At 40.9% G+C, this 15,770-nt stretch overlaps 1 protein-coding gene and 1 long non-coding RNA gene across 4 annotated transcripts in view; one reads left to right on the top strand and one right to left on the bottom strand.

The window, feature by feature from the left end:
- Positions 1-15,770, bottom strand: part of LOC117512625 (IQ motif and SEC7 domain-containing protein 1-like) — a 364,856-nt gene that overhangs the window by 330,150 nt on the left and 18,936 nt on the right. The gene's annotated exons all lie outside the window — the stretch shown is intronic.
- On the top strand, positions 4,457-15,309 carry LOC117512628. The gene is made up of 3 exons (XR_004561343.1): positions 4,457-4,610; positions 5,947-5,949; positions 15,299-15,309. It is a non-coding gene; the product is annotated as an uncharacterized LOC117512628 (long non-coding RNA).

The following is a 15,770-nucleotide window of genomic DNA, read 5'->3' as shown; positions in this document are numbered from 1 at the left end:
ACTCATTGTAAACTAATGAATTCACAGTTGATGGAGAAAGATAAAATGTGCGTAGACGGTGAACCCCAATTCTTTGCTTTTCTATGCTGACCACAAAGGAGTTTAACTGATCATTACGGTGTCATCTATGGTGAAGTCATTTTCACGTTTCGGCAGAAATAAGCTTCATGAAAAATACTGTAAAACTTTGTATTTCTTCATCTTGAACCGCATCAGAGGGTTGTGGTTGTCAGAGGGCTGAAACCTGACACCAGTGTTGAATTAATTACGTCTGTGTGCGCCATGCGTGCCACGCTTCACCCTCAACAAAAACACACACATGCACAACAAAGAACATGCCAAAGCAGAGAAAACACACACACACACACACACACACACTCCTCAGTGCGAAGATTAGGATCAGTTTTCTGTTCCTAAAGCGCTTTGTGTCTCCATTCATAGAGCAATTGTGTGTAACACAGCACAAGGCAGCTGTGGACGGACCCACAGCACGTTCAGCTTGTGAAACGTCAGGGGCGGATCTATCTTCAGGTGGTGGGTGGGTGGGTGTTGGACTTGGCCTCCCCTGGGGAAAAAAAAAAAAAATCTAAAAACTTTTTCCTTCACTGTAAGGCAATCTGGGAAGCTAAATACTGACTCTCCCGCCACTGTTTTTGTTTTAAAGACTGTAAATCTTGATGATGACAGTGACTTTAATCAAACAAGCTGAGCACGGCAATAACTAATTCTGCCTACAGCACCGTTCAGAAAATCAGTCTCTTTATGCAAAACCTTTCCCATATTCTAATCACACAGTTTATACAAATAAACACAAACACAGCAAATATAGTTAAAGCTATAGAGTCTTTCAAATTTCAAAAAACAGAAAAAAATTTAAATTCTATTCTATTATTTTTGTAAAATGTTGCAAAATTATCACTGGGTCTCATCACTGCTTTTTGCAGATGATGTCCTCCTGTTGGCTTCATTGGCCTGTGACCAACATTCACTGGATCAGTTGGGAAGCAGCTGGGATGAGGATCAGCACCTCTAAATCTGAGGCCATGGTTCTCAGCAGGAAACCAATGGATTGCCTACTCCTGCTAGGGGATACTTCCTTGCCCCAAGTGAAGGAGTTCAAGTACCTCAGGGTCTTGTTCACGAGTGAGGGGACGATGGAGCGTGAGACTGGCCAGAGAATCGGTGCAGCAGAGGCGGTGTTTCATTCGCTCTACCGTACTGCTGTGACAAAAAGGCAGCTGAGCCAAAAGGTGAAGCTCTCGATCTACTGGTCAATCTTTGTTCCTACTCTCACCTATGGCCATGAGTGTTGGGTCATGACCAAAAGAACTAAATCATGGGTACAAGTGGCTGAAATGGGCTTCGTAAGGAGGGTGGCTGGTGTCTCCCTTAGAGATAGGGTGAGATGTTCGGTCATCTGTGGGGAGCTCGGAGTAGAGTCGCTGCTCCATCAAAAGGAGCCAGCTGAGGTGGTTCAGGCATCTGGTAAGGATGCCTCCTGGGCACCTCCCAAGGGAGGTGTTCCAGGCACGTCCATCTGGAAGGAGACCCCGGGGAAGACACAGGACTAGGTGGAGAGATTATTTCTCCACACTGGCCGGGGAATGCCTCTGGATCCCCCAGTCAGAGGTCAATGTGGCACAGGAAAGGGAAGTCTGGGGTCCCCTGCTGGAGCTGTTGCCCCGCAACCCGAACACGGAAAAGCAGTTGAAGATGAAATGAATGAATGTTGCAAAATTATAGCTCATTTTAATGAAGAGGAAATATTTATCAGGGGGAAATTCTATAGTGAATATTATTTTTTCCTTCATCGGCATCATGCACACTAACTACAGGAGGAAACGCGTGTGTACATGCGCGAGTTCTGGGATTACCTGTGACCCATTTTACGTTAACATCCATAACATTCCTTGTAAATCACTTCCAAATCTACCAAATGTTGGTCATCGCATCTGATCCCTTGAATTTCTCCCCCTCGGGGACTGAAATTGTAAATGATTTCCAGACAGCATGACTTTTGATCCTACTGGCAATATTATTATGAATCCCTTATCTAAATGCTAAGAAATAAAATTATAGTGGTAGCAAAGAAAATTCTTTTCATGACGTAAATCGTAAAAAACACTGTCACTATATCTTTAAGCCAAGTTGGAATATAACTATTGGTAAACAGAAGAAAAACAAGTTTTAAGATAAGTCTTGAGATGTTCAACAAAAGTGGACTTTCTAATATGAACAGGTAAACTGCTCCACAATGTAGGAGCATGGTAGGCAAAAACTTGAAAACCTGCTGACTTCTTCTAAACCCTGAGAATACAAAGCAAGCTCACATTCTGTGATCGCAAGGCATGAGAAAGCAAATAAGTTTTAAGAAGTTCAGGAAGAGCTCTTGTATCGGAATCTGATGAGAACTGAAAAAAAAAACAAAAAAACAAATATGGATCAGACTAACTTTACTTGGATCTGCATGTAAAATTTCATGCTTGTGTCACCATTTTTACAATTATCTGCTTCACTAAACTAGAGTACTGTGCTTTTAGAGCACAAACCTCCACCAACACTAATTTCCAATTCCACTCATTTTTTCCTTTGAAAAAAATTTCAAGGTCAAAGTCAAGTGGCTTTTCATAAGCTAAAATAATACAATAATACATAATATAGATCAAAAGGGCTTATCAATGTTAAAATCATAAATCTGCTAAATCCGCAATATGGATCAGATGCAAATCAAACTTGGTTTGTTCACTGAGAGTGCCACTTTGCACCTCATTGCCGCAAATGAGCATTATTACCAACAAGCATTTAATAAAACCATTATCTTTTGTCATCCAGTAAACATCCAAGTTCCTGTATGTGCACTACAGCCCTGAAAATGTGATGCAACTCTGTCATCTGCAGTTGAAGAAGTTATCTCTGCAGCCATCACGTCAGCACACCTTTTATACTCGACTGATTGCCTGAGACAACGTGGGAATGCTAAACGTTGTTTGGCAGATGCATCCACTGGCAGTGAGACAAGAAATTAGACTGCTTACAGAAACTATTCCACTCAGAGGACACACTCAGATCACAGATGATCCACCTGTCAAACATCCATCATCAGGTCAGAGCGTTGATCACAAACTCAGCCGAGAACTTTTTACTTACTTTAGAAATTAATCACTTTACTGTTTGGACAAGAAACGTGGGTTTTGACACTGTAGTGATGCTTTTTTTTTTTTTTTTTTTTTTTTTTAAGTCCACACTGCAAAAACCTGCTATCTGACTCTGTACTACCTGTTATTTAATTCTGATGCAAGCTGAGGTAGACACGAGTAAAGAGGGTTGTTAAGCAAACACCTTTAGCAGAGCTTTTTCTAAAGAAACCGTGCATGGTCAGCATAAATACTGTCGGACTAAAGAGCTGACGAGGCACGCTGCTCAGGAGCCATGAACACGAGAAACCTGATACGCGTGTGTGATTGCTAAGCTATGCCTCACTGCTACATCTCTGTTAACATAGAACTTTAACTGGAACTGGAGAAAGTGTAAATACTGAAGAAGGCAGACAATCATCAGCTTTGGATATTCCAGAATACAATCACGAGTTTAAGGATGCAGATCAGGTTCAGTACTGACGGGCTGCACGATATGGCTGGAGAAGTATCCAGAAGCCTGACTGGCAACTTCATCCAGAAGCCTGTTCTGCAGGATTCATGGAGAAATGCTCTGACCTGGCACCACAGGTTCTACTAGAAGAGGTGCATCACATTCTGTTCACCGCTCTTTGTTCCCGCAAGTGGGGACGGAGGAAAACTCTGACAACTTTAAAGAAAAAAAAACAGAGAGGAGTGAACAACAACATTCAGGAGATGGAATTCTATTTCTGTACCTTGTCAGGAAGATAATCTGGACATAATAATTATTTGTAATTATATATAATTATGTTTGCTGATTATGTCACTTAATTAGAAAATCCAGTCTGACCCATAAGGCTTGTAGCATGGAAATGCGTACAGATTCTGGCCAACATAGGGTAGAAAATGAAGTACTTTGAAATATGTAATGTAATATACCATTTTAAAGGGTACTGTCTAGAGTATTAACCTGTGAGGTTTCAGAGGTCTTTATACCTGCTCAGCATGGAGACACAGCTGAATCAACATTCAGATCACCTTGGCAGGGGCCAAACAAAGAAAAAAAAAATGCATTTTTGAAGATTCTTGGACCATACTAGTCTACTTCCTTAAAACTAATACTCTTCCAACGGCATGTCCATATTTCTGGTCCAATACAACATACGCACAAATGTGACCTACACGAAAAGGTGATGTACAACAACTAAGAAAGACTTGGTGGAACTGTTAGCTATTGCTTGAAGTGTTCAAACCGAGATGTATTGTGAGCACCAAACAACAGTGCACTCTAACTCATGGCATAGTTCCAAGCTGGTTTTGTAACAACTAGATTGCTATGGAGTGTGACGTACACAAATCGTGACATACCATGTCTGTGTATCATTAATGGACCTGATATCATATACATTCAAAGAAATAGCTGACTAAATAGTAACCACATCTTAACTATACCATAACTAGTGACATTCCATAAACAGCTGCCCTGCATCATTGGTATGTCATCTCTGGGGTGCAAGTTTTTGTGATGTACAAAAATGTGACATGAGTGTACATGTTCCCATGCAACAACCCATAAGTGAAACAATTGCACACATGCACCTCACGATGTCGATGCTCAAAGGATATATCGTGCAGCCCTATATACACGACACATTTAACGCAACAAAAACTACAAACATTCGCCGCATTTCAAAGTATCAGCAAAACACATAAGTTGATAAGACAACCAACTATAGACCAAGCTCACTAAATCCCCCCACCCCCACTTACACACACACTTTTCCATACTACTTTCTTTGCGTCTTATGTCATGAAACGCCCTGAATTGACAAATTGCTCAACTTCTATAAATGTGTGTGACAAATATGATTGATTAAAAACAACAGCAAAAGTCTAATGCCGTAGGACTGGAATTATTTTCCTCCATGCAAATCTTCACATGATGTCCCCCCACTGTGTGAAGTTTCACCAAAGTCTATGAAGTGGTCTTGAAAGAAGTTGGCATCATGCGATATTTCACTTCCTGCACATCTTCATATATGTTCTACTACCATTGTGTCAGGCTTCATTAATCTCCATCAAACTGTTTAGGAGATATTTCATTTAGACTGATGGACAGACAGGGTGTTTCCTATATAATTTGCCCCAATTTTTTGTTTGGAATGGGTATTTTAAAAATGTGTCAGATGTTGAGCAACATGAAACCAAGGAATGCAAGTGAACTAAGAATCCCTATTAGAAGTGAAGTTACAATTCAATTCAGTTTATTTCATTTAATAGCACCAAATCACAACAAAGCTGCACACAGGTGACAGTGGTAAGGAAAAACTCCCTCTGATGATTTGAGGAAGAAACCTCAAGCAGACCAGACTCAAAGGGGTGACCCTCTGCTTGGGCCATGCTACAAACACAACTACTATACAAACATAAAGGAAATTTTGGGAGTCCACGCTGGTGTCCAGGACGGGAGGCCTTCAGAAAAAGACACCCACTCCCACTTCTGGATGAAGTCACATAGACCCTGATTCAATAGCTTAAAGCGGAAGGGACACCCCCTTGGATGGGACAGCAGTCCATCAGAGGTTACTGCTCTTGCCAAGGTTGGTACCCACTCATAGCTGGTGGACTAGGACAATGCAGATGAAGTGTTTTGTCCAACAGCACAGACAGTGTGATTAAGAACAGTGGCGGCACCAAGGGGGGGGGCTTGGGGGGGCTTAAGATCCCCCAATAATGAGTCAAGCCCCCCCTCAGCCTCCCCAATAATTCTGCCAATAATGTGAATAGCGACTGACATATTTGTGGATCTCAACTGCAGTTTTGCGCTGAGAATGTCTCAATATTGCGTAACTGAGCAAAGTGATGAATGCAATCATTCTAAGTGATGTGTGTGTGCATTGATATCACATTTTAGCGGAGCACAGGTGACTAAAACATATACCTTGGTGTTTATAAAGCAATTTACTATATATTGTTCATTTCGATGACATTTTGTGGAGCCCCTCCAACTTTTACCCCAGCCTCCCTCAGCCCCCCTCAACAAAAATTTCCTGGTGCCACCACTGATCAAGAATGGAACCCAGGTCGACATACTGGAATCCCAACTCCTTATCCACTGACCTACCTGCTTTACCTCCATCCATCTACATTTATCTATCAATCCCATTATATAGTGGGTTGTTAACTTATCGTGCAATATGTATGGACATGACTGATAATACTGAAACAAGCCAAAATTATCTGCTGTGTTCACAAGCGCAATTGTTTGCATCATACTGTCACCAACATGTCGGCTACATGGTGAATGAACAGCAGGGTTTTCCACTGCCACTAGAAGAGTTTCATGTCAAGAGGAAAAGAAAAACATCCTGAGACAGATCATTTCTGGTCACAGGATTTTCTGTGCCCAAGTTTCACTATGGGCAGGGCCAAGGACTTCTACCATATGTGTGCATGCACATGCACTCACACACACACACACACACACACACCAAAGCAAAAGCAAAAGTGAAGCAGGTGAAGTGAAAGTGTTAATCGGGGCTAATAGGTGTTTTTTCCCCCCCCCCATCGCTGCATAATTCCGGCCAGAAAGTACTGGAATGAGTCCAAATGGAGTTGGTTTCAAAGCTGCACTCCACAGCTCCAGCATCCGAACATTTTGGGTGTAAGCCAAATGTGAGGTGAGGCAATTAACACAAACGAGCTGGTATGTTGACTGTTTAAACCCTTTTTGTGTATGTGCAACTTGTTTCTTTTAACAGAGCCCAAGAGCCCATTTTATTTATTGTTTTCATTGTCTGCGTTTATTTTATGTGTTTCATTTATTTGGGATATATCTATTTTTTCCACATTTAAATGCCAACTTTCAAATATTCTAAAGAACGCATAGTTCACTGCATTTGCAGTATGAAGTAGTTCATCAGTCACCTTTTCATTTTAAACAAAAGCCTTATTTTATTTTTGACAGAAGCAAATGGTTGCATCTTCACCAGATGCCTGAATCACCTCAGCGATTGGCTAATTGCAAGTCGATGGAAAGGAGCAGCGGCTTTACTCCGGAGTACTTCCCAGATATTGGGGTTTCTCAGCCTGTCTCAGTGTAAGCCCAGATACCCTACAGAGGAACCTAATTTCTGCCCAAAGCTCATGACCATAGGGGACGGAGGTAGCAGCGTAAATTGACAGTCCGGTAATGTCCACAAGACCTCAGATGCAGCACCATCAGTCCATCAAGATACTTGAAGATACTTAAACTCCCAAACTTGGAGCAGCAACTCTCCCAAGACCCAGAGGGGACAATCAAATGGTAAGCTTTGATGAAGCCCACCCAAAGAAGAAAAGGTTGCAGTTCCTTGACGGGCCCCTTGAGGCTGGCTCCAAAAGTGAGTTGGTTCCCATTCAAGCCCATGTTAAAATGTCCAAGATTAGAACAGAAATAAATACATTTAGAGCATGGTACAAAAAAAAACTAAATGATTTTGGTCTCGAAATGTAGTTTCTCCGTCCATGACAACTGCAAAGGAGGTAAACTTTTTTCTAACTTCTTAAGCCCCTTTCACAGTGTGCCAAGATAGAGTTGACGAGTTTATGCAACCTGATGCCCCAATACGCTGAGGGACACAAAGGGTGACACGAAACGGATGTAAAAAATTTAAAGTGTTTAATTAAACATGTTTAATTTTTCCACGGATTTTCGGCGTGGAGCACTGTTTGCAGAAAGAAAGTAGTTTTCACGCAAGCTGAGGCAATGTTACAGGACTTAAAGTGACTGGATGCCACACCCACACAATACCACGCTCCCTGATGCCAATTTACAATTCCTGCTGTGCTGCCGAGCTATAAATCACGCAGGATTGCTGTTGAACTTTTTATACCATAACACAATGCAGTAAAACTATACCATTCAAAGAGCATATGTGAACAATTAAAAGAAAAAAATGCTCATTACAGCCTGGCTGCAGCTCCTCTGCGCTTTCATCTCCTCAAGTTCTCTCACAATTGTGTTAAATAAAGTCCATTAACTCCTGCTCGCAGACTGATCACCAGCGAGAAGACTTGTCCACATCCAGTATAACTCCTCGTGGAGGACATCTCCACGTCTCCTCATGGAAGACATCTCCACGTCCACTCGCAGACGGATCGTGCGCACATGCGATGCAGAGCTAAACTATAACAGAAATCAGAGCACACACCTGCAGCGCTGCACAAGAAGAAAGATAAACCAGAAGATAAATCAGATAAGAGAAATCAGCAATAAAGTCCATTAACTCTTGGAAATAATGTATTCTGACTTTTTCCAATGTATCAAATCCATCTATGTGTCCAGGCAGTCCTGTGGCGCCAAGCTTCCCCCACTGCTGCACGCAATTGAAGCAGACATTCCTGCGTATTAAATATGCAGCATATGTAACTCTATGCAGGCCCGGTGTGAAAGGGGCTTCAGCTTACGATGTTTTAAGCCATGAGGCTCTGCATAATTAGGGGTGTGGTCGCTTTGAGTGACAGCGGCTGAACCCAGCTCTGACTCCCGTAACATCCGCTGGCAGTGGCTGCTACCACAAAGGGCAAAGAGGGTGCATGTTTTCTTTGCAACCATCCACTCCACCAGGTGTTTTCACTGATTAATATCACTTTGTGCTGATGGAATCAGTTAATCAGTGAAATCACCTTGGCCCGGTTTCATAAAGCGGTCTCATCTTGTTTAGTCAACAAAACTCAGTCAACTAATCTTTTGACGTTAATCATTGCACAAGCTTTTAGTTGGCTAAGGTTTCACGTTAGCTGACTAAAGTGTTTATCCTGGTACATAGGAGGCTAATGTTATGTTATTTGACCAAACTACAGTATTTTACCTCAAAAATGACAGCCAACATGTACCACCACTTGATGGAACAGGAAGGAAGGAGACCCTTGTGGTGGGAGCGGGTGTTCCGGGAATGGAATAATCCATTGGAGATGTTTACAGACACAGAGGCTGGGAGCACTTCTCCTCTGGTGCCGCGGACTCGGCCATGTTTGTAACAGATGGCCGACTCAAAGGTAAACAAAACTCTCCTGCATTGGAAGAGTTTCTTGGCAATGGCACTGGCGAGGCTACTTAATGCCCCTGAAAATCGTCAACTAACGTTAGATGGCTAATCTCCAAATTTAGCCGTGGATGTGAAACAGAGATTAGATGGCTAATGTTGGATGACTAATCAACCAAGTAAGTTTAGTAGACCAAAAGATTAGACTGCTTTATGAAACCGGGCCCAGGTGGAGTGGGTGGTTACAAAGAAAACCTGCATCCTCTTGGCCCTTTCTGGAATTAGTTTGATACCTCTGATCTAAGATATTCCTGTTGCAATAATTGTGCCGAGTGAAATTCTCATCTTATTATCTTATTCTCAGACCTTTTGTCTGACTTAGTGCTTAGCTCAGATAAGATAATTATAGTGGGCGATTTTAACATCCACACAGATGCTGAGAATGACAGCCTCAACACTGCATTTAATCTATTATTAGACTCTATTGGCTTTGCTCAAAAAGTAAATGAGTCCACCCACCACTTTAATCATATCTTAGATCTTGTTCTGACTTATGGTATGGAAATAGAAGACTTAACAGTATTCCCTGAAAACTCCCTTCTGTCTGATCATTTCTTAATAACATTTACATTTACTCTGATGGACTACCCAGCAGTGGGGAATAAGTTTCATTACACTAGAAGTCTTTCAGAAAGCGCTGTAACTAGGTTTAAGGATATGATTCCTTCTTTATGTTCTCTAATGCCATATACCAACACAGTGCAGAGTAGCTACCTAAACTCTGTAAGTGAGATAGAGTATCTCGTCAATAGTTTTACATCCTCATTGAAGACAACTTTGGATGCTGTAGCTCCTCTAAAAAAGAGAGCTTTAAATCAGAAGTGCCTGACTCCGTGGTATAACTCACAAACTCGTAGCTTAAAGCAGATAACCCGTAAGTTGGAGAGGAAATGGCGTCTCACTAACTTAGAAGATCTTCACTTAGCCTGGAAAAAGAGTCTGTTGCTCTATAAAAAAGCCCTCCGTAAAGCTAGGACATCTTTCTACTCATCACTAATTGAAGAAAATAAGAACAACCCCAGGTTTCTTTTCAGCACTGTAGCCAGGCTGACAAAGAGTCAGAGCTCTATTGAGCTGAGTATTCCATTAACTTTAATTAGTAATGACTTCATGACTTTCTTTGCTAACAAAATTTTAACTATTGGAGAAAAAATTACCATCATAACCATCCCAAAGACGTATCGTTATCTTTGGCTGCTTTCAGTGATGCCGGTATTTGGTTAGACTCTTTCTCTCCGATTGTTCTGTCTGAGTTATTTTCATTAGTTACTTCATCCAAACCATCAACATGTTTATTAGACCCCATTCCTACCAGGCTGCTCAAGGAAGCCCTACCATTATTTAATGCTTCGATCTTAAATATGATCAATTTATCTTTGTTAGTTGGCTATGTACCACAGGCTTTTAAGGTGGCAGTAATTAAACCATTACTTAAAAAGCCATCACTTGACCCAGCTATCTTAGCTAATTATAGGCCAATCTCCAACCTTCCTTTTCTCTCAAAAATTCTTGAAAGGGTAGTTGTAAAACAGCTAACTGATCATCTGCAGAGGAATGGTCTATTTGAAGAGTTTCAGTCAGGTTTTAGAATTCATCATAGTACAGAAACAGCATTAGTGAAGGTTACAAATGATCTTCTTATGGCCTCGGACAGTGGACTCATCTCTGTGCTTGTTCTGTTAGACCTCAGTGCTGCTTTTGATACTGTTGACCATAAAATTTTATTACAGAGATTAGAGCATGCCATAGGTATTAAAGGCACTGTGCTGCAGTGGTTTGAATCATATTTGTCTAATAGATTACAATTTGTTCATGTAAATGGGGAATCTTCTTCACAGACTAAAGTTAATTATGGAGTTCCACAAGGTTCTGTGCTAGGACCAATTTTATTCACTTTATACATGCTTCCCTTAGGCAGTATTATTAGACGGTATTGCTTAAATTTTCATTGTTACGCAGATGATACCCAGCTTTATCTATCCATGAAGCCAGAGGACACACACCAATTAGCTAAACTGCAGGATTGTCTTACAGACATAAAGACATGGATGACCTCTAATTTCCTGCTTTTAAACTCAGATAAAACTGAAGTTATTGTACTTGGCCCCACAAATCTTAGAAACATGGTGTCTAACCAGATCCTTACTGTGGATGGCATTACCCTGATCTCTAGTAATACTGTGAGAAATCTTGGAGTCATTTTTGATCAGGATATGTCATTCAAAGCGCATATTAAACAAATATGTAGGACTGCTTTTTTGCATTTACCAATATCTCTAAAATCAGAAAGGTCTTGTCTCAGAGTGATGCTGAAAAACTAATTCATGCATTTATTTCCTCTAGGCTGGACTATTGTAATTCATTATTATCAGGTTGTCCTAAAAGTTCCCTAAAAAGCCTTCAGTTAATTCAAAATGCTGCAGCTAGAGTACTGACGGGGACTAGAAGGAGAGAGCATATCTCACCCATATTGGCCTCTCTTCATTGGCTTCCTGTTAATTCTAGAATAGGTCCCATCTTATCTTAGGGACCTCGTAGTACCATATCACCCCAATAGAGCGCTTCACTCTCAGACTGCAGGCTTACTTGTAGTTCCTAGGGTTTGTAAGAGTAGAATGGGAGGCAGAGCCTTCAGCTTTCAGGCTCCTCTCCTGTGGAACCAGCTCCCAATTCAGATCAGGGAGACAGACACCCTCTCTACTTTTAAGATTAGGCTTAAAACTTTCCTTTTTGCTAAAGCTTATAGTTAGGGCTGGATCAGGTGACCCTGAACCATCCCTTAGTTATGCTGCTATAGACTTAGACTGCTGGGGGGTTCCCATGATGCACTGAGTGTTTTTTCTCTTTTTGCTCTGTATGCACCACTCTGCATTTAATCATTAGTGATTGATCTCTGCTCCCCTCCACAGCATGTCTTTTTCCTGGTTCTCTCCCTCAGCCCCAACCAGTCCCAGCAGAAGACTGCCCCTCCCTGAGCCTGGTTCTGCTGGAGGTTTCTTCCTGTTAAAAGGGAGTTTTTCCTTCCCACTGTAGCCAAGTGCTTGCTCACAGGGGGTCGTTTTGACCGTTGGGGTTTTACATAATTATTGTATGGCCTTGCCTTACAATATAAAGCGCCTTGGGGCAACTGTTTGTTGTGATTTGGCGCTATATAAAAAAATTGATTGATTGATTGATTGATTTAATGTTGTATGCTAATGGCATTAGCACTTTTAACAGCTTCATGCGTTAGGTCCATTTAATGCATAATTACTGAGAAAATTCACATCTCATAACTTTTTATATCTACACGAAAGCCAACTGCTGCGAGAACAAACCGCACAGTGCCCAAAAATATGATTTAATAAACACTCAAACTGAGGTTAGCCTGTTAGCTTAGCTGCTTCAGACTCAAAGATAGGGATGTGTTCAGTGGGGATACAACCTTTTTTGCAACCCCATAGTCCTATATCATAGTCTAACTTTGACATTTTTTTTCCTCTGTTGCATTTGGGTGGATTTCCAAAAACTAGAAACATAGTGGAATATTAAAACAAAAGAGAAAATGCATGATAACTCAGCAATACAGTCTAATCGCCACTGAAATCTTACAAATGCTAAGAATTTATTGAAAGCTAAGAGAGCTATGCAACCTTACATTCAAACAGGTTTTGCATAAGAGTACAAACATGGGTTCATGGGTGAACCTTTTTTAAAGACAGCACAAAAGCGAGTTCACTTTAGTTACTTATGCATAAAAACCCATCTAAATATGACACAGGAAATTGTTTTTGAGGGAAAATTTAAAAAGTTCTATCCCTAGTGTTCAGGCTTTATCCATTTATGGGTTTGTCATGGCATAAATCAGCCCTGCCAACATGGTGACGCCCAGATATGGGCTTCATATAGACTGTTTCGGGTCTCAATAGAAAACCTGTGGGTATAAATACCCACAGGTTTTTATAGTATATATACAGTCTCTGGGAACAATCCACCCTTTTTGGATAAAGGATCATGGTCTATGAATTGGAAGGGCTGATCCACATCCCAGTCACTTCACATCCTGCCTCAAACCTGCCCAGTGCACATTGGAGGTCACTGTCTGTCTGACCACATTACACCCATTTTGGCATCTCTTCACTGGCTTCCTGTTCCTGTGAGAACAGATTTTAAAGTTCTGCTATCAACCTATAAAATTATTCACTTATAGCACCTCCCTACTTAACTGACTAGGGATGGGTATCGAGAACCGGTTCCTTTCGGGTATCGTTAAGAAATTATTCGATCCACTGACATCAATAAGCGTTGTGCTTAACGATTCTGTTATCGGTCCTTCAGAGTGGCCGTTGCTTTGATGGGTGTTTGTCAGGAAAATGATCATTTCTCTGCATTGATTACAGACCCTGCAGCGGGTCCTTAATCAACTTTTCTGCAGCACGGCTTTGCTTTGAACCTTGAACCAATCGAAGCAGTGGTTCGCAGATTGAAGCAATGCTGCGATCGATTGCTTCGTTCGCTTAATTTTCCCCCGCTAAAACCCTAAAGAGCATACGTCTATGAGTATTATTTACCTTTTCTATGTTAAACCGACCTGTAATGGTCTTCTGAAACAGTTGATAGATGTATTTTATAACTTAAAAACGGGAGCGATGCTAATGCGTTAGCATGTCTATGGCATTTTCAATGTTAAAAGTTAGCATTTAGCAATTGCAGCCGTCATCACGTTCGGGTGAATTTGTTTTCAAATGGTAATATTCCTTAAATTTATTTTTGCTTATATATTAATAATCTAATGATTATTATATACAATGTTAGAGAAAGAGACAAAAAGAACCTGAATAGAAACACAACAGAAAATATATAATAGCAACTAACAATGAATATAAATAAATACATAAATAAATACATACAGAAATAAATGTTTCCTGTGAACACCTTACACCTCCATTTCATCCCTGTCTTATTTAAGTTTAATGACAGTTTGTTTCAGTCAAACCATATTTTCAGTTTGTTCATTTCTTCAGTGATTTCCTCCAGAACTATCTGCCAAACTAGAAAACTGCTGCATCCTAGTAAGAGCAGAATACTACTGGAATGAATCTGAATAAGGAAAGTTGTATTTTTTTCTCACCTAAATGGATGCTGCACTCAATCCAGTTTATTGTCTGGAATAGTCCCAGATTGCATTTCAGAGCTTCTAGAATTGAAACATTTTCGTGCAGGTGGTGTTTGGGGGTAATTTTGGGTTTCAGCTTTTTTTGTTTTTCACCACTTTCATCCCTGAATATGAGTTGTGATTCACTTTGTGCGGATTAAAGTTACTAACTGGGACTCCTGTCTCATTGCGAGAAAGAAACGAGAATCGTCCTCCGTTCTGTTCACACAGCTCCAAACGTTGCGCGGCTCTCTGACGAGTCAAGTTAGAACGATAGAATCCAGTCGGAATTAATAACTTCAAAGCGAAACACAGTTTTGTTTATTTTTATTTATGTCCAGAGATCAAGGATACAGTGACCAATTTCATATTTATTTACTTTAAGACTCAAGGAAATACATAGAAAACCTGTAAAGCCTACTTTTAGTACAAAATTCACTAATGGCATCGATATCGATAAAATCTTATCAATACCCATCCCTATAGCTGACCTAATTAAACCCTATGTACCGGCCCGGGCTCTGCTTTCTCAGGGCGCAGGACTACTTTGTGTCCCTAGGGTGAATAAAAAGTTCGCGGGTCATAGAGCTTTCTCTTATCGTGCACCTGCTTTGTGGAATGATCTCCCTGTGTCAATAAAACAGTCAGATTCTGTAGAGACTTTCAAGTCCAGACTTAAGACGCACTTATTTTCCCTTTCATATGGCTAGTATACTGGCATAGTATGTTACTATGCTGCCTAGCCTTTTAAATTAATTTTATTAGAAAACAGAGCAAGTCATGGCCACAACTTTATCTAAAGTGTTAGTGAAGCTTAGGGCTAGTGGCCGGCGATCACCTTAGTATTTCTTGTTTTTGTTGTTGCATAATGCTGACAAATTATACCTTATTTGTCATCTTTCTGCCACCTGATTCTGTCTTTTTTTCCCTCTGTGTTTGCGGTGCGGCTTCATCCAGAAGAGGGAGTGGGTGTCTTCTTCTGCAAGCCTCCAGCCTCCCTGGACACCAGCATGGACTCCCAAAATTTCCTTTGTAAATTGTAATGGTAGCATGGCCCAAGCAGAGGGTCACCCCTTTGAGTCTGGTCTGCTTGAGGTTTCTCGGTCAAATCATCAGAGGGAGTTTTTCCTTACCACTGTCACCTGTGTGCTTGCTCAAGAGGTTGGTAAGGTTAGACCTTACTTGTGTGAAGCGCCTTTAGGCAGCTTTGTTGTGATTTGGCGGTATATAAATGACATAAACTGAATTGAGTTGCTGTGGTTATACAGAGATGGGATCACATATTTCTTTGGACCCTGTACCCCATATTTCCACTGTGCCCTAGAAAACACCTTGGGGTATATCTCACCCTCATGACCCTTAATTTGAATGTGCAGGCATATAAAATGAATTAATGAATTACTCTAGAGATAATTTTTTTATTATTATTTTTTG

Source organism: Thalassophryne amazonica, chromosome 6 (assembly GCF_902500255.1).
Source record: "Thalassophryne amazonica chromosome 6, fThaAma1.1, whole genome shotgun sequence".
NCBI lineage: Eukaryota > Metazoa > Chordata > Actinopteri > Batrachoidiformes > Batrachoididae > Thalassophryne > Thalassophryne amazonica.
Note: the sequence above shows the minus strand (reverse complement) of the source record. Positions and strands in the feature narration are given on the sequence as shown.